The following is a 24,848-nucleotide window of genomic DNA, read 5'->3' on the forward strand; positions in this document are numbered from 1 at the left end:
CAAGTGAAAAATTTGTTCTTAAATTTGTAATATTTGCTTTCTTAGAAGCACTCTAGATTACACATCTTGTATCTATTTTTATTTGATTTCCTCAAGTGACTCTTTGTAGTCTGTAGACTTGAGAGGACTAAGAGATTTTCTTTTCTCTTAGGGGTTGTTTGTAATCTTTCAAGATTAGTGGATTAAGTCCTTGTTGAAGGCGAAATCACCTTGGCCGGGTGGACTGGAGTAGCTTTGTGTTATAAGCGAACCAGTATAAAATCTTTGTGTGATTTCATTTTGCAAAAGCGCTTATTTTTCAAACAATTCAAACCCCCCCCCTTTCTTGTTTTTCTCACCTTCATCTATGAATTGCAAGACTGATTCCATGTCCAACGTGCTGGTGGACACTGGGTCATCTCTAAATGTATTGCCGAAGACCACTCTTTCGAGATTGTCATATCAGGGGCCTCCCATGAGGCAGAGTGGTGTTGTTGTGAAAGCTTTCGATGGGTCGCGTAAGACCGTGATTGGGGAAGTTGATCTCCCAATCAAGATTGGACCAAGTGATTTCCAGATCACCTTTCAGGTTATAGATATCCACCCATCTTATAGCTGTCTCCTTGGTAGACCATGGATTCACGAGGCTGGCGCCATGACATCCACCCTACACCAGAAGCTGAAATTCGTCAAGAATAAGAAACTGGTTGTGGTAGGGGGAGAAAAGGCTCTCCTGGTTAGCCACTTGTCTTCTTTCTCATATATTGATGCTGAAGATGAAGTTGGAACGCCTTTCCAAGCTTTGTCTATTGCTGAGCCGATTGAGAAGAAGTCTCCTTCATTTGCTTCCTATCGTGATGCGAAACTGGCCATTGAATATGGTGCAGTTGCTGGTTTAGGGAAGATGATTGAGCTTGAAGACAACAAGTCCCGGGCTGGCATTGGCTATTCTTCTGGGGCATTCAATGAGAAAGGGCTGTTCAAGAGTGGAGGTTTCATCCATGTTGATCAAGCTGAAGAAACTGCTGCTATTCTGGAAGAGGATGCATAGGATTTGAGCAACTTCGTCATCCCTGGTGGTGTCTGCCACAATTGGGTCGCTGTGGATGTTCCTACGGTCATTCATAAGTCAGCGTAATTTGTTCACTTTGTTCAAAACCCTTCTCCCACGCCAAAAGGAGAAGTGATGACATTGTCGGCATCATATATACAATGATATTTCATTCAATTAATGCATGTTAAACATTTGTTTTTCCATTTGTTTTCACTTTTTGCTTTTGCATGAAATCGGTGATCACAAAAAACCCTAAAAACAAGAATAAAAGCAATCTTTTCATCTACATAATGATTTGCTTGTTTAAATTCTAAAGTTTTATTATCCAAAATCATTATGCAGGTTGATTCTAAAACCCATTGAACATAATGATCCAACGCCATCTCCCAATTTTGAATTCCCTGTATTCGAAGTAGAGGAAGATGATGTTGAAGGGATTCCTGACGAGATTACCCGTCTCCTTGAGCACGAGAAGAAGATCATTCAGCCGCATCTCGAGAATCTGGAAACAGTCAACTTGGGGTCTGAAGATTGTGTTCGTATGGTGAAGATTGGGGAACTTCTTGAAGAGTCTGTTAAGAAGGGGTTGATCAGTTTGCTACAAGAATATTCCGATATCTTTGCTTGGTCATATGAAGACATGCCAGGTCTAGATACATATATTGTGAAACATTTCCTACCTTTGAAGCCTGAGTGCGTGCTTGTGAAGCAGAAGCTCAGAAGAACTCATCCAGATATGGAAGTGAAGATCAAACAGGAAGTTCAGAAGCAAATTGATGCAGGGTTTCTGGTGACTTCTACATATCCTCAATGGATGGCCAATATTGTGCCTGTGCCTAAGAAGGACGGAAAATTCCGTATGTGTGTTGATTACAGAGATTTGAATAAAGCTAGTCCAAAATATGATTTCCCTTTACCACACATTGATATGTTGGTAGACAATACAGCCAAATTCAAAGTCTTTTCGTTTATGGACGGATTTTCCGGATATAATCAAATCAAGATGGCACCCGAGGATATGGAGAAGACAACATTCATCACACCTTGGGGAACATTCTGTTATCGAGTGATGCCCTTCGGTTTGAAGAACGCTGGAGCCACGTATCAACGTGATATGACTACCTTGTTTCATGATATGATGCACAAGGAGATAGAGGTCTATGTCGATGATATGATTGCTAAGTCTAGAACAGAAGTTGAACATGTTGAACATTTGTTGAAGCTTTTTCAGCGTTTGAGAAAGTACAAGCTTCGTCTGAATCCGAACAAATGTACATTTGGAGTCCGTTCTGGCAATTTGTTGGGTTTTGTTGTCAGCGAGAGAGGTATTGAGGTTGATCCTGCGAAGGTCAAAGCAATACAAGAGATGCCTGCACCCAAAACTGAGAAGCAAGTCCGAGGTTTTCTTGGCCGCTTGAACTATATTTCCAGGTTTATATCCCACATGACTGCCACATGTGCGCCGATATTCAAGCTTCTTCGGAAAGATCAGTCTCTTGATTGGACCGAGGATTGCCAGAAAGCTTTCGACAGTATCAAGGAGTATCTGTCTGAACCTCCGATCTTGTCTCCGCCTGTAGAAGGAAGACCTCTGATCATGTATCTGACTGTTCTTGAAGACTCAATGGGTTGTGTACTCGGTCAGCAAGATGAATCAGGGAAGAAAGAATCTGCTATCTACTACCTCAGTAAGAAGTTCACTAATTGTGAGTCTCGATACTCTATGCTTTAAAAGACGTTCTGTGCTTTGGCTTGGGCTGCTAAGCGTTTACGCCAGTACATGATAAATCATACAACTTGGTTGATATCCCGAATGGATCCAATCAAGTATATTTTCGAGAAGCCTGCTTTAACTGGGAGGATTGCCCGTTGGCAGATGTTGTTGTCTGAGTATGATATCGAGTATCGAGCTCAGAAAGCTATCGAAGGTAGTATCTTGGCTGACCATTTGGCACACCAGCCGATTGAAGATCATCAGTCTGTTCAGTACGACTTCCCAGATGAGGAGATTCTGTATTTGAAAATGAAAGTTTGTGACGAGCCTACACTTGATGAAGGTCCGGAACCTGGTTCCAGATGGACGATGGTGTTTGACGGCGCTGTAAATCAGTACGGAAATGGTATTGGGGCAGTAATCATTACTCCTCATGGCACACATATTCCTTTTACAGCAAGGCTAACTTTCAAATGCACGAATAACATGGCTGAGTACGAAGCCTGTATTATGGGATTAGAAGAGTGCATTGATCTAAGGATCAAGCATCTTGATGTGTATGGTGATTCGGCCTTGGTTGTCAATCAGATCAAGGGAGAGTGGGAGACGAATCAACCTGGTCTCATTCCATACAGAGATTATGCGAGGAGGATTTCAACATTCTTTATAGAAGTTGACTTTCATCATATTCCGCGAGAAGATAATCGGATGACAGATACTCTTGCTACGCTTGCTTCGATGATTGTGGTGAGGTATTGGAATGAAGTTCCCAATATCACCTTGATGCGCTTGGATAGACCAGCTCACGTGTTTGCAGTTGAAGAAGTGAATGATGATAAGCCTTGGTATTTTGATATCAAGAATTTCCTCCAGAACCAGGTCTACCCGCCTGGGGCATCTGTGAAAGATAGGAAAACTTTGAGAAGGTTGTCAGGCAGTTTCTACTTCAGTGGTGAAGTGCTGTATAAGAGAAATTTTGACATGGTTCTGCTCAGATGCGTGGATAGACACGAAGCAAACCTGTTGATGAATGAAGTCCACGAGAGTTCATTTGGTACTCATTCCAATGGACATGCCATGGCTAGAAAGATGTTGAGAGCAGGCTACTATTGGCTGACAATGGAGTCTGACTGCTGCAAATATGTGAAGAAATGCCACAAGTGTCAGATTTATGCGGATAAGATTCATATTCCTCCGACACTTCTGAATGTGATTTCATCACCATGGCCTTTCTCTATATGGGGAATCGACATGATCGGCATGATTGAACCAAAAGCGTCCAACGGACACCGGTTTATTCTCGTAGCAATTGACTACTTCACCAAATGGGTTGAAGCCGCTTCGTATGCGAATGTGACCAGGCAGGTGGTCGTGAAGTTTATCAAGAATCAGCTTATTTGCCGTTATGGTGTGCCAGATAAGATCATTACTGATAATGGATCTAACTTAAACAATAAGATGATGGAAGAGTTGTGCGCTGAGTTCAAGATTGCACACCATAATTCCTCTCCTTACAGACCAAAGATGAATGGGGCTGTTGAAGCTGCTAACAAGAATATCAAGAAGATTATCCAGAAGATGGTTGTTACGTACAAAGATTGGCATGAGATGCTGCCATTTGCTTTGCATGGATACCGTACATCTGTCCGCACTTCAACAGGGGCAACCCCTTTCTCTCTTGTTTACGGCATGGAGGCTGTTCTCCCAGTAGAGGTGGAGATCCCATCAATTAGAGTCTTGATGGAAGCCAAGTTGACTGATGCTGAATGGATTTAGAGTCGTTATGACCAGTTGAATTTGATTGAAGAGAAGCGATTGACTGCCATGTGCCATGGTCAGTTATATCAGCAGAGGATGAAGAAAGCATTTGATAAGAAGGTCAAACCTCGTGTGTTCCGAGAAGGTGACCTCGTGCCAAGAAAGTCTTGTCTTTCGCGCCCGATTCCAGGGGCAAGTGGACTCCAAACTATGAAGGTCCATATGTTGTTAAGAGAGCCTTTTCAGGCGGTGCTTTGATGCTTACAACAATGGATGGGGAGGATTTCACTCGTCCTGTGAATTTAGATGCAGTCAAGAAATACTTTGCCAAAAAAAAAAGAGAGCAAAAGAAAAACAGAATAGCTCGCTAAGTTGAAAACCTGAAAGGGCGGCTTAGGCAAAAATGAGCGTCTCGGTGGAAAACCCGAAAGGGTGATCCAGGCAAAAGTTAGAGACATGATAAAAAAGAGAATATTTGCATCCCGCTAGATTGAGTACCTCACCCTGGGGAAATCTAGGCAAAAATCAGGGATATGGCAAGTAACTGCATCCTAACAAGACTTTCTGTTTCACAGCCGTCTTTTCGTCAGAAACTCTCGATTCGTCGTCAACTGAAGCTTCGAATACATCGAAATTCAAATTGGTAGAGAAATGGTCATTATGTTAAATGTAGCCCTCTTCCAATATATATCACCGATTTCAAATTTGTACAGATCTATAGAGTCTTGCCATTTGCAGGCTACCATTCCATCAAATCAATTTGAGCTTTTATCGAATTATTTGCACTCTTATTTGTTTCAATTCAATAAATGTTTTGCATGTTTTAATTGACAAAATGTCATTGTTTAAACAAATAAATTTTTTCAAATTGTTGTTTTAAACAAAGTGAACATTCACAATGAGGAAAGGATACTTAAGAATTTCTCAGTGCTCTCCCAAGGGTGGCATGATTTCCAACAGGGTAAGACATTTGTTCATATTCCTGGCTTGGTTGTATCCTCTTTATCCAGATTTATTGTTGGGGTTGTTCCCTAAGCAGAGCTTCTGTTGAGATTTGGTTCCCTAAGCAGAGTGTTTGTTGAGAACTTCACAATCCCCTCCAACAATATTCTCTCCCCAGCATGGGTGCTTTCCTTTTGGAAGATTCGGTAGTTGGTGGGTTAACACCCCGGTACTTCGTCACTCTCCTCAGTATAGTCGCCATCGGAGTTGTTGGTATGATGGACTTCATCTGTGCTATATCTCCCCATCAGAGTGCTTGTTGAGGTTTTCACCTCTTATCCCTTCAGCAGAGCAGTGATTATTTCCTCCTCAGCAGTTGGTAGTTTCCTCTTAGAAGGTTCAGCATTTGGTGGTTGATCACCAGTTCTCCTTCTCTTCCTCAGGTAATTCCCCAGTAGATTTGTGGTATGGTGGATTGTATCTGTGATGTTTCCCTGCAAGTTTCGTGATTTCCCTGCAGTATCCTCAACAGAGTTGCTTTTGTGGCAGTTTCTGCCTGTTGTAAACTTCTGTTCCCCAGTTGGGTTGGTTGGTGATCTATCATCCTTAGATTTGGTTGATTTCCTGATGCTTTTGATCCCCAGTAGAGCGGCTTGTGGCAGAATCTACTTGTGTGATCTTTTTCCTCTCAGTGGGTTTATCCCCAATAGAGTGGCTGACAGTATCCGCAGTAGAGTTGCTTGTGCGGCTAGATTCTACTTGTGTGTTCTGTTCTCTTCAGCAGTTCTTGCTTGTGCAGTGAACTCTTATTTCCCAGTTGATACTGAGGATCCCCTGCAGAAATCTCGGGATTTCTCCATTTCCCCAACGGATTTGCTTTTGTGGCAGTTGCTGCCTGTTGTGAACTTCTGTTCACCAGTTGGGTTGATTGATGATCCATCACTCAGAGATTTTGTGATTTCTTTGATATCTCTGATCTTCTGTTTTTCCAGCAGATCTTTGCTTTTTAGCAGTCAGATCTCCAGCAGATTGGCTTTCCTTGGATCTTCAGCATTCATCAAACATAAATTACGCATATTCATGCATACTTTCAACATTCAGATATTCATGTTGCATTTTTTTGCCATATATCTTTTGTTTGTTGTCTCCTGCTAATGGTGATATAGATCTCTCCAATAGATCTCTCCAAGCAGATGTCAGGTGTCTAATCTCTCAATATAGAGTCGGCCCCAGAAGTAGAAAGTGTCTGTCTTTCCTTCTGCAATTCCCCACTGAGATATATCCTCGTGGATGACGGTTTTTTCCGTTTCCTCCCAACACATATATTGGGATGGATCTTCCTATTGAGTTATATCCTCATTAGGACGAGTCTTTGTTCAGTTTGCCTTTTTGGTTTGATCCTGAATTGGCATTTTTCAACTGTCTCTTGTGCTTCCCTGCGGAATAAATGAATGACTTGCCCAGTAACCGGCAATAGTTCTTTTTATCCCCAGCGGAGTTTGGGCCTCTACCCAGTAACCGGTAGTTGTAAGTCCTATGTTCCCTTTTCCCTCTTGGCGGAATTTGTGGTTATATACCTTTTATTCCTCAGGAGAGTTGTTGGTTTTCTACCATGTATTCGGTAGTTATAAATCCTACTTTTATCCCCTAGCAGAGGTAACCGTTGTGGTTCATTCTGGTTGATGGTGGATTTTGTGGTCTTCTACCCAGTTTTCGGTAGTTGTAAATCCTATGTTGTTGGTGTCTCCCTAGCGGAGTCTGTGCTTTCTTGTGGAATAGTTGAATAATTGCTCAATATTCGGCAATTATTTCACCCTATCCTCAGCCAGAGTTTCCGGTCTTCTACCCCGTATTCGGTAGTTGTAAATCCTAATTTCTCCCCTTTGCAGAGTTAACCTTGTTGTTCATCCTAACCGATGATGGTTACTCTTTGTGGTTATCTTCATCCAGTATTCGATGTTGATATTCCCCCTTTCTTCTGGGTAATTGCCGTATGCTAGCAGTTGTATCCCCAACAGATCTTTCCTTGTGGATAATTGCCGGATGCTAGCAATTTTATCCTCAGCGATTCCTTTCACCGTATGCCAGTGATTCGTTTCCTAGATCATTGATGTTTATCAATGCATCCCCGGTGAGTTCTCTTTCATTTACCCTTTTGTCGGTAATGATTGTTGCTCCCTTTGATCGGTCATCTTTATATACCTGGTTTTGGTATCCCGATGCCTTTCTTTTCGGTTGATTTATCCTTTATTAATCCAGTAACCGGTTGTGGATAATCTTCCATGCGAGTATGTTATCCACGTTCTGACGGTAATGGATAATATATCTCATGCACTCTTCAGTCGAAGCCTGTTGTGTTTCCCCAGTCGAGTAAGATTCGTATTCCTTTGTGGAATCGAATATTCTTTGTTCTCCTTTTTGAGCATATCTCCCAGTAACTGGTGATATGTCTCTTGGATAATTGCCGGATGCTTGCAATTTATCCCCTGTGAGTTATCTTTCGTTTACCCTGTTGGTGTTGGTAACGATTGTCTCTCTTTTTCGGTCGGTCACCTATTATATACCCAGTAACCGGTATCCCTGGTGTTCCTTCCATGCGAGTATACTATCTACGTTCTGACGGTAATAGATAATATATCTCATGCGAGTATACTATCCATGTTCTGATGGTAATGGGTATTATATCTCATGCGCTCTTTGGGTTTTTTCCCCAGCTGAGTAAGATTCGTTTTCCCGTTGCGGAATCGAATGTCCATCCTGTAAGTCGATTTGCTTTTTCAAGCCCTCCTTTCGGATGATGAGTGTTTTGGCATATATACCAATTCACGCTTTGGTCGGTCACCTATTATATACCCAGTAACCGGTATTCCTGGTGTTCCTTCCTTTCTGCTCCCTATTATGACCTTGGTCCCCTGTGTAGTCAGATTTTCTTGAGTTGATGTACCTTTTTCAGGTCTTTCTCAGATGTTTGATTGATTGATATCTCTCACCCTTATACCGGTCTTAGATATTCATTCTTCCTGAGCTTGTTGTTCTTTCACCCAGTAACCGGTGTTTAGATCACATGTCTCTTTGAGTTTGTTACCCAGTAGCCGGTAACACCTCATCCTGCAGTTTTTTTTTCTCCAGGAGAGTATCTTTGTTAGATATTCCCCAGTGGAGTTTCCGTTGTGATTTTACCCTCTACTGTGTTGGCGTTTTCCCCAATATATGCAGTTTTCCCCGGCAGGGAGATTCTGTGTGGATCTTTCCCCAGTCCGAGCCCGAATTTTCATCCGAAGTATCCTTCGTGGATAGTTTGAGTCAGCTTGAGTCTTTCCAATGGGTTTTTTCCCTTTGGAAATTTCTTTTTCTTTCTCCGGTTTGAGTCCTTTACTCCTTAGTAAGGTCTCTAGTCCAGTCGTGTCCTGTTCACGCCGCGTCAGTTTCCCCTAATTCAGAGTCGTGTCCTGCTCACACATTATTTTCTTTTTCTTATCCCCATAAGAGTCCTGTTAGAGTCTCTGTTCCTGGTGAGTGTATTACTCCGATGGATCGTCTTTTCTTTGTGGACCAGTATCCCCCACAGAGGTTGTTTCTTTTGCATGCATACATTTGCATCATGAGGTCTCTTAGGGACCAAAATTTGTCTCATTACTGTTATTTAAGCCCATTCTACCGCGTCGAGATGAAGATTTTAACCTTCACTTCTCCGGCTAGAATGACCTTAAATAGGGGCATCTGTAAGACCCCAATTTTGTCCCTAAGATCCCTCATGGCATCATATCATAACATTGCATTACCTCAAGGATCATTAGACACCTTGCTTCCTTCCCTGTGGGTGGGTTATCTTTTTGAGAGTGATTCTTGATCACCAAGCATGTTTGCATTTGTATATCACTGTTTTTATCACTAACCAAAAAGTACAAAAATATGTCATCTAACCTTTGTCTTGCAGATGAAGCAATAACAGGTCAAGGCAATCAAAGGCATTCATTGAGCAATAGATGGTGGTCATTCTTGATATTTGGGCCCCACAATCACTCACAAGAGTTTATATGAGTTATGATGTCATTTTGAAGCAAAATCCCAAGTGGTAGAGGCTTGAATTTCATCAGAACATTTTCAAGTCATCTGAAGACCTAGAAAGTCAACTACAAAGTCAACTGTGGATTTGGAGGTGGGAAGTGACTAAAAATACTTCATTCATGTTCAAACGAGTCTCATTTGACATTTCAAACACTCACATTGAAGAATTTAAGGTCCAGTCAAGACTTTCCCAAAATAGCAAGTGACCCATAATTTGAAATTTCCAAAAATGGAAAGGTTTTGGACCAACTTCAACTCAATATTACATCATAAAAAAAGCTTCAAATGAAATTTTGTTGAACATGAAAGTTGTAGATCTTTCTCTCCCATTTCCAAAAACTCCAATATCATGAATTTCTAATGTGTGGTTGAGGAGATATGATCCAATCATGGCAAAGTGTGCTTGAAAATTCAAATGGGCATAACTTTTGAACCAAAGCTCCAAAATGAGTGGTTCTTTTTGCATTTTGTTCATCATGACTTATAGTTTCCAAACATCTCATTACATGACATGAAATTCCCTTGCATGGTCATGTGCTCACTCATGAAGTTTTGTGAAGGAAAATTTCTAAAATCATTTTGGTTGGTCATGAGCATAAAATACCAATTCAAAAGCTTGCATGGGCTTGTTTTAAGTGATTTTGGATCAGAATTGGGTACTGTTCACGTGGCTTTTCATGCATGGGGGTGAAAATACCAGTTTTGCACATACACCTCATAAGTTGTTAATCTTAATTGCATTTGGCTTAAACAGGTTGTCAGCATGATTAGCATGGCATATATAAGGTTAAACATAACTGCTTTCATCATTAACATTCATTTTCAGATCTAGATTCAAAAATCCTCCAAATTTTTCTCTCAACAATATTTCCAAATTCTTCACACAAGAGCCATTTCTAGTGATGGATTCATGATCAGGAAGCATTGTTGAGCAAGATTGAACGTGGAATTCGAGCAAATCGTGCCAGTTTGGACCATACTCAAAGCTTGAAGGTTCAATGGAGTTTGGAAATTGAGCTGGATTCAGGCGTGCTAGAGCATTCAATTCATCATCAATCACTTCAATAAGCATTGTAGAGAAGATTTGAGGCCTTGCTGAGCTTTGTAGAGCACGATTCCAGTTTCTGTTCTTCAAAGAGGTCAGGTTTCGAGTCCAATTATTTTGCAATTCATCATAATAATTGTGTAGATCTTTCATTGGTGATCATGCTGGTATAAAATTTGAGTGAAATGGCGCAATATTCATGAAGTTATGCTTGTTTGAAAGTTTGATGTTGATTTTGATTTTCTTCGATCTGAACTTGTTATGATGTTTTTGCATGATTTGGTTATGGATCTTTGATGTGCATGAAATGAGGATTCGAATACTGTGCTTGTTTTTGATTTCTGGAGTTTTCTGAAATTTTCTGGAAATTCACCTATGAAGTTCATCATCTTCATGAGGAAGAAGATGAAGATCAGACGTTTTCCAGATTAGCTACGAACTGGCCACGATTTTGCTACGAAATGCATGATTAGCTACGAATTCTGGAAAATCATTTGCCAGGCTTAGGGTTAGACCAAAACGGTGTCGTTTTGGTGAAGCGCGCGCTCATTCAAAAATCCACCAAGTTCGAGTCCTGGCTGGCTCACTTTTTCAAATGCTTCATCATTTTTCTCCTTTCCCTCCTTATTTCATACTATGTGATTCACTTGTTTTTAATTTTTTTCCAACTTGTAAAATGCATAACAATTTGAAAATCGATCCAAAAAATACCTGGTTTTTTGCATAGTGATCCTTGAGATGTCTAGTTTTTTATGATCATAAATTTGCAAATTGTGCACGGCTGGATTTTATTTGGTGCTAGGTTGATTGAGCATGTATCCCTTTTTGACCTTGCCTTGCTTATCTCCTTGTGAAATGCTTGTCTTTAATCCAATGAGTGTGAAATTTTGCATGATGAATCTAGACACATTGCTGGACATTTTGGTTTTGGTTTGACATTTTTCTCAATTACCATTTCTGTTTTATGCTTGTGTTAACTTGGTGTGACAATTTGTGTCACACCTTTGAATGTCCAACTTGTACCATTCAATTTCCATACCAAATGATCTTTGATTCTTCTGATTTTTTGTATGTTGATCATGTTAGATGTCTTGAATGTGAATGAATTTTTCCAGATTTATTTGAATCATTTCTGTTTTGATTTGAATTTTTCATTCATGATGATCACATATGAGCTTTGAAATTGCCTTTGACTTCACTTGATCATGAAATGCTTTCGGTGATTGATTTTGATGTGAGCCTTTTTAGGATTTGTCAATATGTGGTTGAAGTTGCAATGTGTTGAATTTCAGCTCCTGTTTTGAATTGTTTCTCCATCTTTGACCCTAGGCTTTGACCTAGTGGTTTGTTGCTTACATGTGAGCTTTGATTTCAGGTTTAAGCATCCAAATGCCATGGTTGATGATGCTTCATCATGTGAATATTGATGTTTGCTTTTGATTACTAACACTTGTGTGTTTTGTAGGTTGATGCTAACTCACTTGAGTTTGCTTTTGGCTTACACATTTTGTACATTGGGATTGTCTGTTGCTTATTGACTGTTGTCTGTTTGTCTGAGCATTGTACTGATTTGTTTAGTTGTTTCCTCAGGTACTTAAGTTGCTTTAAGTTCATTTGAACTTTGCTTGGCTTGGTTGCTTAACCACTTAGGTATAATCTCTAATCTTCATGTAGTCTGGAAGACCTGCCATGTTACTTTGGCAGGCACCTGTCTGAAGCCCTCCTTAAGAGGCCATGTTTTTGTTTGTTTATATTTTGTGCCAAGAAGGTAAAGTCCTCTCATAAGGCAATTGGCAGATAAAAGAGATGTGTAGTCCATCTCCTGCTATTCAGTGTGTCATTCACCTTGCTCACACCATGTGTTGATGCATGGTGAATAATAACCCAAGATCTTATAGAGTCAATCATTTGTGGAGAAGAGTTCCTACTTTCTGAACTCCCACACTTTCTACTGTTTAAAGCTCTCCCTGACCAGGGATAAGAGCTATGAGGCACACCCCTCATCTCCATTTCATCTGCTTCACCCTAACTCTCAATGTTAGGGTTAAGAGCTCAAAACACCCCATCCCAGTTGGCTGTAAAGCTTAACCTTGCTTGAGCCTAATTGATTGTGTATAGTGTGTGCTAATTGACTTGCTTGTTTGCTTACTTGATTCATCTGTGCATGTTTGCTTGAGTGTGCCTTTGTGCATGTATCTTCATTACTTGTATATCATTTCATAAACATTGTTCATCACTTTGTGACCTTTTATTTGGTCCATGGAGGAGTAAGCATAAGTCCATTAATTGGCAGTTGTTTCCTGTGATATGGTAGGAGACTAGTATAAGTCCATTGATTGGCATCTGGTATCCATGTTTCTTTGTTTTGTGAGACTAGTATAAGTCCATTGATTGGCATCTGGTATCCATGTTTCTCTTTGTTTTAGGAGATTGGAATAAGTCCATTGATTGGCATCCGGTATCCATTTACTTTGTTCATCTGTTATTTGCTTGTTGCCTTTTCCAAAGGAATCACTTGAATCATCTACATATGATCTCAAGAGGTGAACATCTAAGAAGTTTTACTTCCTCACCCTCCCACTTTTTGTTTCTTTAAACCTCCATTTGCATGTTAACTCAAACTTGAAAAACTATTGTGCAAACATTTTCATTTGTTATTTTCAAATTAGAAACCTAGGCCTTAAGCCTCTGATTTTTCAAACTTCATTTTCATAACACTTCTTTTGAATTAAATCTTAATCATACTTTGACCATATTTTGTGAACACTCATAACCAGTTAATTTCACTCATTCAATTGTTTTGTGGCTCAAGTCCACTTTCTTGATAAGTTTTCATACATTAGCCATAGGTTTGATTTATCCTAGTTGGTTGATGTTAATCTCACCTTTTGTCCTTAGTGATTGAATTGTAAGACTTCCTTGCTTATTATAGGGTTAACCCCTCACTAGCAAGTTGAAGTTATTCTCACATGGTGGACTTGTTGTTTGTATAAGGTTGAGTTTTCTCCCGTGGATAACGAAAGACCTTAGGGCTTTCGTTTTAAAATCAATTCACCCATACTTTTTGGAAATCTTTTAGCCGAACTACGGCGTTTTGATCCTTACCTTCCATGGAAAGGTACGTAGGAAACGGGTTCATCCGTTCAAACACAAAAATAATAACTTGTATATTCTTCTTTCATCCCTTCAATCCATGTTTGCACAATAAATATTTCATAAACAAATAACATGTCATACAACAAGTTGTGAAAACAGGTTCCCTAGGAGTACCTAGGACGTTTTGGGTGCCTAACACCTTCCCATTGCGTAATTAACCCCTTACCCAGATCTCTGATCTTTTCATTAGTTTTCTATGTGTAAAACTTCTTAGGCTTTTGTTCGCTTTTTAGCCATTCCTTTGGATAAATAAAAGTGCGGTGGCGACTCGATTCTTTGTATGCTTTGCTTTTGATTTAATCAATAAATCATAAAGTGACGAATACACCGCTACAGTATGTTGCATGATTAGCTAATACAGGATTTACTGGATGTCAAACTGAATGTTATGACATTCATTCATGACAACATTTTCTGGATGTCAAACTGAATGTTGTGACATTCATCCCTGACAGTAGATGCTAAAGTATAGGCTAATTTTTAGGCTAAGTTTTCTGTTATGTTTCAGTATTTATCTCAGGCTGATTTTCAGGTTCCTAACAACTGTGCTAAAATTCAAGAAACTAACAGCTGTGCTATCTATGGGAACCTAAAGTCTCAAACGACTCCTCAATGTACTTCTTAGCCAAGGAAGAAAAGAAAGTGAAGTTGTGGCATAAAAGACTTGGACATCTTCATTTAAGAGGAATGAAGAAGATCATATCCAAGGAAGTAGTTAGAGGAATCCCAAAGTTGCTTATTGATGAAGGAAAAGTCTGTGGAGCTTGGACATCCTAAGCTTGGACATCCTACAACATCCAAAACTCTGGAACTTTTGCACATGGACTTAATGGGACCTATGCAGGTTGAAAGTCTTGGTGGGAAGATATATGCTTATGTGGTTGTTGATGACCATTCCAGATACACATGGATAAGCTTCATCAGAGAAAAATCAGATGCATTTGATGTCTTCAAAGATCTATGCATAAGACTCCAAAGAGAAAAGGATAGTAGTGTTATCAGAATAAGAAGTGACCATGGAAAGGAGTTTAAAAATTCCAAGTTTGATGATTTCTGCTCATCTGAAGGAATAAGTCATGAGTTTTCCTCACCTATTACTCCTCAGCAAAATGGAGTAGTTGAAAGGAAGAACATAACTATTCAAGAATTTGCTAGAGCTATGATTCATGCAAAGAAGCTTCCTATGCACTTTTTGGCTGAAGCTATGAATACAGCTTGCTATGTTCACAATAGAGTTACTTTGAGAAAGGGAACCTCTTCCGCTCTGTATGAAATATGGAAAGGCAGAAAACCTACTGTGAAGTACTTTCATATCTTTGGAAGCAAATGTTACATTCTTACAGATCGTGAACAGAGAAGAAAAATGGACCCCAAAAGTGATGAGGGTATATTCCTGAGATACTCTACTAACAACAGAGCATACAGAGTTTTCAACTCCAGAACTAATGTCCTGATGGAATCCATAAATGTTATTGTTGATGATAAAGATGAAGAATCCAATGTCATAGAGGATGTTGGAACATTCCTTGAGACTTTAACAGAAAATGTACAGGATACTCCTCATGGACTTATTGTTGATTATAAAGATGAAGAATCCAATGTCATAGAGGATGTTGGAACATTCCTTGAGACTCCAACAGAAAATGTACATGATACTCCTCCTGGACTTGAGTTAGAAGCATCCAACAAGGTGCCTTCTATCAGGATTTAGAAAGACCACCCTAAGGATCTTATCATAGGAGATCCCAACAATGGTGTGACTACCAGATCAAGGGAGAATAGCTCAAATTCCTGCTTTGTATCCAAGGTTGAACCTAAAAATGTGAAAGAAGCTCTGACTGATGAATATTGGATCAATGCTATGCAAGATGAACTGGAGCATTTTAAAAGGAATGAAGTATGAGAGTTAGTTCCAAGACCTGAAGGGACTAACATCATTGGTACCAAGTGGATTTACAAGAACAAGTCTGATGAGAAAGGAGTTATCACTAGGAATAAAGCAAGACTAGTGGCACAAGGGTATACCCAAGTTGAAGGGGTTGATTTTGATGAGACTTTTGCACCTGTTGCAAGACTTGAGTCAATAAGATTGCTGTTAGGTGTTGCCTGCATTCTGAAGTTCAAATTGTTCCAAATGGATGCGAAGAGTGCCTTTTTAAATGGCTACTTGAATGAAGAAGTCTATGTGGAACAACCTAAAGGGTTTAGTGATCCTAATCTACCTAAACATGTGTACAAGTTGAGGAAAACTCTGTATGGATTGAAGCAAGCTCCTAGAGCTTGGTATGAGAGGCTGACTGAATTTCTGACTACTAATGGGTACAAAAAAGGAGGGATAGATAAGACTTTACTTGTGAAGGATGAAGATGGAAAAATCATGATTTCCCAAATATATGTGGATGATATTGTCTTTGGTGGAATGTTAGATAGAATGGTGAAACATTTTGTTAACCAGATGCAATCTGAATTTGAAATGAGTTTGGTTGGGGAATTGACTTATTTTCTTGGACTGCAAGTTAAACATATGGAAGATTCTATGTTTCTCCCCCAAAGCAAATATGCCAAGAACATAGTTCAGAAGTTTGGTATGGATAATGCTAGTCACAAAAGAACTCCTGCACCTACTCATTTAAAGTTAGCTAAAGATGGAGGAGGTACTAGTATTGATCAATGCTTGTATAGAAGCATGATAGGTAGCCTACTATATCTAACTGCTAGTAGACCTGATATTGCCAATGCAGTTGGTGTGTGTGCTAGATACCAAGCAGAACCCAAAGTGAGTCACTTAAATCAAGTCAAGAGGATTGTCAAGTATATTAATGGGACTTGTGATTATGGTATGCTCTACTCTCATGGCTCTGAGCCTATCTTATCTGGGTATTGTGATGCTGATTGGGCTGGGAGTGCTGATGACAGAAAAAGCATATCAGGAGGATGTTTCTTCTTGGGAAAGAATCTCATATCTTGGTTTAGCAAGAAACAGAACTGTGTATCATTATCCACTGCAGAAGCTGAGTACATAGCAGCTGGAAGCAGTTGTTCCCAACTGGTATGGATGAAACAGATGCTGACTGAGTATAATGTCACTCAGAATGTCATGACATTGTTCTATGACAATCTCAGTGCCGTCAACATTTCAAAGAATCCTATCCAACACAGCAGGACCAAACATATTGACATTAGACATCACTTCATAAGAGATCTGGTAGAAGACAAAGTGATTACCTTGGAACATGTGGCAACTGAACTACAACTTGCTGACATATTTACTAAGGCTTTGGATGCTACTCAATTTGAAAATTTAAGGGGCAAGTTGGGAATATGTCTTTCTGAGGAATTATAGCAACTATGGATGTTAGGAATTTACTGTTTAATATTTCAAATTATTAAACAATTGAAAGTGTGCTCTGATTGGTCAACAAATAATAGTTATTTCATCTGTGGTATTGTTTTGAATCAATTTCCAAACATCTTAACTGAGAATGATTCTGTGAAGAAAAGAGACAGACCTATGGCTTTCAATCATAAGTTGTTCCTAGGTACCCATGTCCCTGACATAATCATGACATCAGGTGAGACATCATGTGTAAGCAATCAACCAGGTAAAGCTGCTGTCATTGTAATGCTCAAAAAAACCTGCAGGGAATTAGAGGCAAGGAAGTTGAACTTGAAAAAATTGATTAGCTCTTTGGAGATGACTGAAGTTGATGTGCTAGCTGATGGTGGAGAACTTGGTGAAGCTGCTGCTGTTGCAGAAGAAGCTGAAAGACAAGGTGAAGAGGGAGAAGCAGATGCCAGTCCTGATGATGGCACAAATGATGATGTTGACTCTGAGTCAGATGACTAGAACATTGCTTGTATATTTTTTTTGTCTATAATATTAAGTGTTGATTTGGCAACATTTTTGACAAAAAGGGGGAGTAACACCTGTACTTGTACCCCAGGACAACAGACTTTGAAGTTGAAGGTCCTCTAAACAAGAGGTTATGTTGCTGTTTGCTCTCTGCTTGATCTTCTCTTGTGCTGCTGTTGTTTGAAGTTTAACTTCTATGTGTATTAGCTAATTTGATTCTCTGCTTGGGTGTGTGCTTTCCGATGCTGTGAACTCTGTTGTGATGCCAAGTTGTTTTAGCCAAAAATTTGCCAAAGAGGGAGTTTGTAGATGTTTTTGATTGGCTCTATTTTATGTTAAAACACTTACTATACTTAGATGTCTTGACTGATGTCATGACATGCTTAAGTAGTATGCTGCATGATTAGCTAATACATGATTTACTGGATGTCAAACTGAATGTTATGACATTCATTCATGACAACATTTTCTGGATGTCAAACTGAATGTTGTGACATTCATCCCTGACAGCAGATGCTAAAGTATAGGCTAATTTTTAGGCTAAGTTTTCTGTTATGTTTCAGTATTTATCTCAGGCTGATTTTCAGGAAACTAACAACTGTGCTAAAATTCAAGAAACTAACAACTGTGCTAAAATTAAGAGACCTAACATATAGCATATTTGTTAGCACCCTAATGTGTGGAAATTAGGTTAACTTGTTTAACCTTAATTTTAGGAAATTCAAGTACAAGGCCCAAGTACTGCATTATAAAAGGATGGCAATCCTACTTTCAGCAAATCAGGGATTTGAAGCGTGAAGAATTAAATATATCATTATATATCCTTGCTGTACTTTCATTGTGTCTTGTATTAGGTTTTACTTGTGAGCCAAGCAATTATCACCTAGATGATTGCATTGGACTAGGGTGTTTATTGAGTTGTAATTGTTGTGTCACTCTAAGCTTTTAAGTGTGAGTGCTGTGTTTCTTGATTAAAGCTTTTAAGCATAATCAAGAGTTGTTAGAAGTATATCTTCACCACTGACTTTAAAATTCTTAATGGTTGTAATCACTGCTGTGATTGAGGGGGAGTGAGTAGGTACTCAAGACTTAGTTTAGATTGAAATTGCATTAGGTAGGTCTTAAGTGATAGGATTAAACTGGTGGTTTAAGTCCTGAATTAATACCTCTTATAGTGGATTTCCTCCCTGGCTTGGTAGCCCCCAGATGTAGGTGTGTTTGTCACCGAACTGGGTAAACAATTCTCTGTGTCATTTACTGCTTTTTACATTTACTTTTTGCATACATTACCTGTTTGCGCAGAATTGGATGTCATAACATCCAGTGTGACATCGATAGTCTGTTACTAGAATTTATGTATAAATCAATAGGTTTTATATAATACTTGAGTTTAGTACAAGAGAAATGCAAACAAAGACATAACTTTTCTATTGAAGTGTATCTAGTTTCTGCATCATTTAAAACCCTACTAAGATGATAAATGGCTCTTTCAACGCCATCTTCATTCTCTTGTGCTAACATGCTACCCATAGTAGTATCGGAAGCTGATATATACAATCTCATAGGCTTCTTTCCACATGGTGGTGACAATATAGGAGGATTCATCAAATAATTCTTGATCTTGTCGAATGCCTTTTGATGTTCATCATTCCATTCGAACTTCCCTTGTTTCAGGCGTAAGAGGGGAGAGAAGGCTTGAGTTCGACCACTTAAGTTTGAGATGAATCTTCTCAGGAAGTTTATCTTTCCTAATAATGATTGTAACTCTTTCTTAGTTAACGGTGCTTTGGTCTCCATAATAGCCTTCGTCTTATTCTGATTGATTTATATCCCCTTCTTATGGACCATAAAGCCCAGAAAATCTCCAGCCTGTACAAAGAATGCACATTTAAGAGGATTCATCTTTAAGCCATGTTTTCTCATTCTTTCGAATGATTGGCTGACATGGGTTAGATGATTTTCGTCTGAGATAGATTTTATCACAATATCATCTATATAAACTTGCACAAATGTCTCTATATAATCATGGAATATAGAATTCATTGCTCGCTGGTATGTTGCCCCAGCATTTTTTAAACCAAAGGGCATAACTATCCACTCATAAGTGCCTATTTCCCCTGGACATCGAAAGGCTGTTTTGGAAACATCCCCGTCATCAATGAAAATCTGGTTATAGCCAGAATATCCATCAAGCATGCTAAGATATTCATGGCCTGCATCTGAGTCAACCAGCATCCCTGACACAGGTATTGGATACTCATCTTTAGGAGTTGCTGCATTTAGATCACGAAAATCTATACATACTCTTAAAGAGCCATTTTTCTTAGTCACAGGAACTATATTTGTAATCCATTCGACATACCTTATGGTCATGATGAAATTGCATCGAAGAAGTCTTTCGACCTCTTTCTTGATCTTTGAGAGGATCTCTGGGGAGAATCTCCTTGGAGTCTTCTTGATGGGCTACTTGCCATCCTTGATAGGCAGCTTCAATTCGATCAGTTCCCTCTTCAAACCAGGCATCTTGTCGTAGTCCCAAGCAAAGCAGTCTTTGTTTTCTCTTAGCAGTCCAATTACTCTTACTTTCAACTTGGGGTCCAGTTTAGTGCTGATGTAGGTGATTCTTTTTGTGCTCCCATCTCCAAGATCAATTTCTTCAAGGGGATCTTACGCTAACATCTTCGCACTCGACGTCACTGGATCGTTTTTGAATCCCAAAGGCTCTTCATCATAGATGGAATGTAACCTCTGGTCTGTTAGTTCCATAGGTACCTGTTCGTCGGGGGGTTTTGGTTTAAAGTACTCCCCATGTCCTGTATTATAAATTTCACCACATGTGGCTGCGTCAGCCATGTTAGTTATCTCGGCTTCGAGAGCCGCTTTTCTGTTGTTCTCAGCCATGCAGGCCGAAATCTTTTCGAAAAAGAAGACTTAGGCATAATCCAGGTCTTCATCCCAGCCTGTTGGCCGTATTTCAGATGATTCCCCTTCTTCTGGGTCCCCCATAATTTCCCTATCCCACTGAAAGCCATTGGGATGTAGAGTCAGGAAATACAAAGCATTTTTATTTAGTGAGTAGATGTCTTCAGCTGGGTGGCATGGTCCTATATGAGCCAGGTTCCTGTCGAAGTTCTTCTTATCTACATGGTTCACTTCCGCCATGAAGTAACTTTGGTCAGCTTCAACATTTTCTACTACACCATCTTCTCTCCAGATGGATACCCTCTGGTGCATGGTCGAAGGAACTGCCCCTATTCCATGGATCCATTCCCTTCCTAGAAGTAAGTTGTAACTCGCCTTCGCAGGTATTACCATGAACATTGTTGGTCTTGTGATTGATCCAACAGTCAGATCTACTTGTATGACACCCAGAGTCTGTCCTATCTTACCCTCATAGTTCGACAATACCATGTTATGAGGTTTAACATCAGTGTCGAACATACCTATCTTCTTTAACATGAACTGAGGCATCAGATTGACTGCTGCTCCTCCGTCCACCAGAACTTTGTTCACCCCCACATGTTCAACTTTAGCTCTAATGTATAGGGGCTTGAGATGGTTCAGCATCCCTTGGTGAGGCCTTTCGAAAAGAGCATTCTGCTCTTCGACAACGCCGTTGTTGAGAACATAGTAACACACAGGTTTATGCTTCGCCATCTCCACAACATCTGCTTCCTTATTGTCTTCAATTTCTGTCTCCTGATTATATTCATATGGCAAAACTGATACCACATTGCAATTCATATTAACAGATCACACTCCGTCGGACTCAAAGTCGTCAGTGAGCATTTCTTCCTCTCTTATTTGTTCCTCCTGAACTTTCTGATTTTTGTTTTCATCTGGAAACAACTTCCTTCCTACAGGTGGTTTGGTTGAATTTGTGACATTTGGGGGAACCTTGATGTTGCTGGATTCTCCAATCTCCCTTGAAGTCATCTCTCTTTCAGCCTTCCTCAACCTCTGATGTCTTCTCCATTGGGACCTTGACATGGGATTCTTTCCTTTGTAGTTCTCCAGTCTGATAGCCTCTCTCTTAGATGCACGGAACTGTTTTCTATAAGCCCAAGAGGTTCTTCCTCCATCCTCAAAACTTTTCCACTTTCCCCTCTTCGACCCCGCCTGAGTCCATTTGTCTTCAGGGACTTCTTCCAGAAGTTTAAACATAACCCTTTTCGCCCTTGGGTGAGGGCTGTCTTGCCTCCTAGGAACTCCCCTCTTGTCGAATATGTACATATTCAGATTACCTCCGTGTCCATCCCAACCTTGGTTAGATGGAATTCTCTCGAACGCTTCAGCCAATTCCCTGTTGTAAACTGCCCCACATCTGGGACACATCAAGCATTATGTTTCATACTTGTAGCAATACACAATAAAACCAAGAAGGCTTTCTCCAGGCTTGGGATACACCTTCAGTAGTTGGCTTTCCTTTCTCCAATTTCTCTCAGTCTTAGTTCGTTGCCGTCTTTCATAGTCTTCAGCCACCCTTCGACAGGTCATGATGCTACACCTTGGGCACAACAACATGTCAGAATTTCTTTTGTGACACCTCCAAAGGTATTCATGTAGGCTCTCATTGGCTTTGGGATAGCCAAACTACATCCCCTCTTGCTCTATCTTCAGACATCTCTCCACTTCCTCCATCTCTGGGGGGGGGGGGTTGGTTCAGATCCACCATGTTGACACCTAGATTGGCGCCCTCAGCGATTGAAATTTCCTCAAATTTCTTCCTTAGGCCCTCAGTAGCCTCAGTTGCCTTCCCATTAAGACCTTTAGTAGCCTTTGGTTCGACATCAACAACCTGTTCACCTTCGACAGAAATTCCAAAGGGAACATTATTATTTAGGCCATCAGTAGCCTACTTTCCAACTGGCACATAGCCTTCAGTTCCTGTTTCCTTCACAGCCTCCACTTCCACCATGTCAATCATGTTGATTTCGACAGGTTCAGCATAATTTGTGTCAGCAATGTTGAGGGGGTCAGCGTCAACCTTCATCTGGTTTCTCCCCTTGTCAGCGAACTTGAGGCGGCCATCCTTAATTGCATTCTGAATAAGATCCCTGAAAAGAAAGCATTGTGAGGTTTTATGGCCTAAAAAATTGTGATATTTACAGAAGCCTCTTTTCTTCCGTTGTTCTAACGGAGGAATTTTGGTATTGGGAGGCACTATCATTTAGCCATCTTTTACTAATAAATCGAAGATTTCATCACATTTGATAACATCAAATGTGTAAGTCTTCTTAGGAAATCTATCATTCTTTTCAGTTTCGACAGGGTTCGTGTTATTCGAAGGTGTAAGTAATTTGCAAGCATAAGGTGGTGCTTCTTTTAATTCAGCCAAATCTACTTCGAATTCCTTGAGACCATAAGGGTCATTAGAGATTTCAGACTCCTCATCTTCGACTTCGACATAAGCAACCCTTTCTTTCTTATAATTCTTATTTGCTCTGGCCTTTTCAACTTTTAAACGTTCGACCTGTCGAACCCTGTCTGCTAATTGGGCCATATCTCTGAGATACTGGGTATCTAACTTTTTCCTAATGGAATAGTCTAACCCTCTAGCGGCCATTTCGACCAATTCATGTTCAGGCACTACTGTAAAGCATCTAGGTTTCAACAAATGGAACCTATTCAGATAATCATCTATAGGTTCAGTGAATTTTCTTTTAATACTGGCTAATTCCTTAAGACTTATCTTAGTTTGGCCCATGTAGAATTGTTCATGAAACAATCTCTCCAAATGAGGCCAAGTATCTATGGAATTTGGTGGCAAAGTTGTAAACCACGTGAAGGCATTATTTGTTAAAGAACTGGAGAAATATTTCATTCTTAGGTTCTCACTGTTTGCCAAATCCCCTGCCTCAGTCATGTATCTGGCTATGTGCTCTATCGTGGATTCACTAGTGTCCCCTAAGAATTTGGTGAACTTAGGGATTTTACAACCCCTTGGTAATTCAGTTTGTAGGGCGTATTCTGATAAAGGAGAGGTATAATTTGGCCGTCGAAGTCCTGTATTCAGACCATTCTGGGCCATGATTCTCTCTATCATAGTAGTTATGTTATTTTCCATCATGTTTTCTTGCCTAACCCTATGAATTACTTCGTCTGCATCCTGGTCTCTATTAACCATCATTACTCTCCTAGGTTGTTCGTCAGGGACTTCCTGTCGAACTGGCTGTTGTTCTAACCTTGCCCCCATGACCCTTTCGTCAGGCGCTTGTCTAGGTGGTCGCACCTGATTTATAGTTGGTTCCTCTTCCTGGATTATAACTTGGTTTGGTCTACGTCGAACAGAGGACTGAGGGGCGCCTAGGAAATCTGCTATGCGGCCCATCTGCGCTGACAATTGTTGGTATGTTTGGGCATTATCATTGTTAGTCCTATTTACATTCTGTATTAGGGGAGAAAAAATGGTATTCATTTCTCTGGCAAGAACTCCTACCATATCATGGTTACTAGCATCCATTTGTTGTCTAAAGGCTGCCTGGTTATTCATTGTAAGGGTAGGTAATAGAGTGGATACTCTTTGTGATTGGGTATTTCGACCTACATGGTTCATGCCAGAACCAAAATTTTGAATTGGCGAAATAACCGTATTCTGGGGTTGAGTATATATGGAAGTATTATTTTGAAGTCCTGCCATGGCAGTAGATGGCATTCCATATGGGTATTCTCTCAGAGGCCTAAAATTCTCAAATCCTGGTGGCCTAGGGGTAGTAGGCGTTGGTTGGTTTCCGACAATTGTTGAAAACAGGCCAGGGATTGAACTTGCAGAAACGTCTGCTATGCTTGACATGATAGGAATTGTTGTCGAATTATTTAAGGCCATGGATCCAAATGTTGGTATGGCCTGTGTACTAGGGATCTCAGTGGATGCATCAATCGAACTTGTTCTAATTGTGCCTGTTCCCTGGGGAGGAAATTGTTCCCCTTGACTGGTTGCATTAACCATCTTTTTTGTGTTTTTTCTTTTGGTTATAGGTTGCGAATTGTTGGCTATCTTACCACTTCTAGGGTTCATTCAACACTATGATTTTTTGACTCAAAAAAAAATAACAACAATAAAAGTAAAGCAAACTATTATAATTAACAGTTCTTTTGACACCGTCCCACTAGGCGTGCCAATTTGTTTACCAGTAATTTCTGACAAACAACCGCTAGTCCTCCAATATTATTAATCTTGGTAACTTACAGGATCGACTAGATTGATCCCAGGACATATGTCTCAAGAACTAGTGTTATGGTGATTTGATTCATGATTAAGTTTGTTTCTGGTTTATGA

The sequence above is a fragment of the Lathyrus oleraceus genome, chromosome 7, assembly GCF_024323335.1.
Source record: "Lathyrus oleraceus cultivar Zhongwan6 chromosome 7, CAAS_Psat_ZW6_1.0, whole genome shotgun sequence".
In the NCBI taxonomy this organism is placed as follows: domain Eukaryota; kingdom Viridiplantae; phylum Streptophyta; class Magnoliopsida; order Fabales; family Fabaceae; genus Lathyrus; species Lathyrus oleraceus.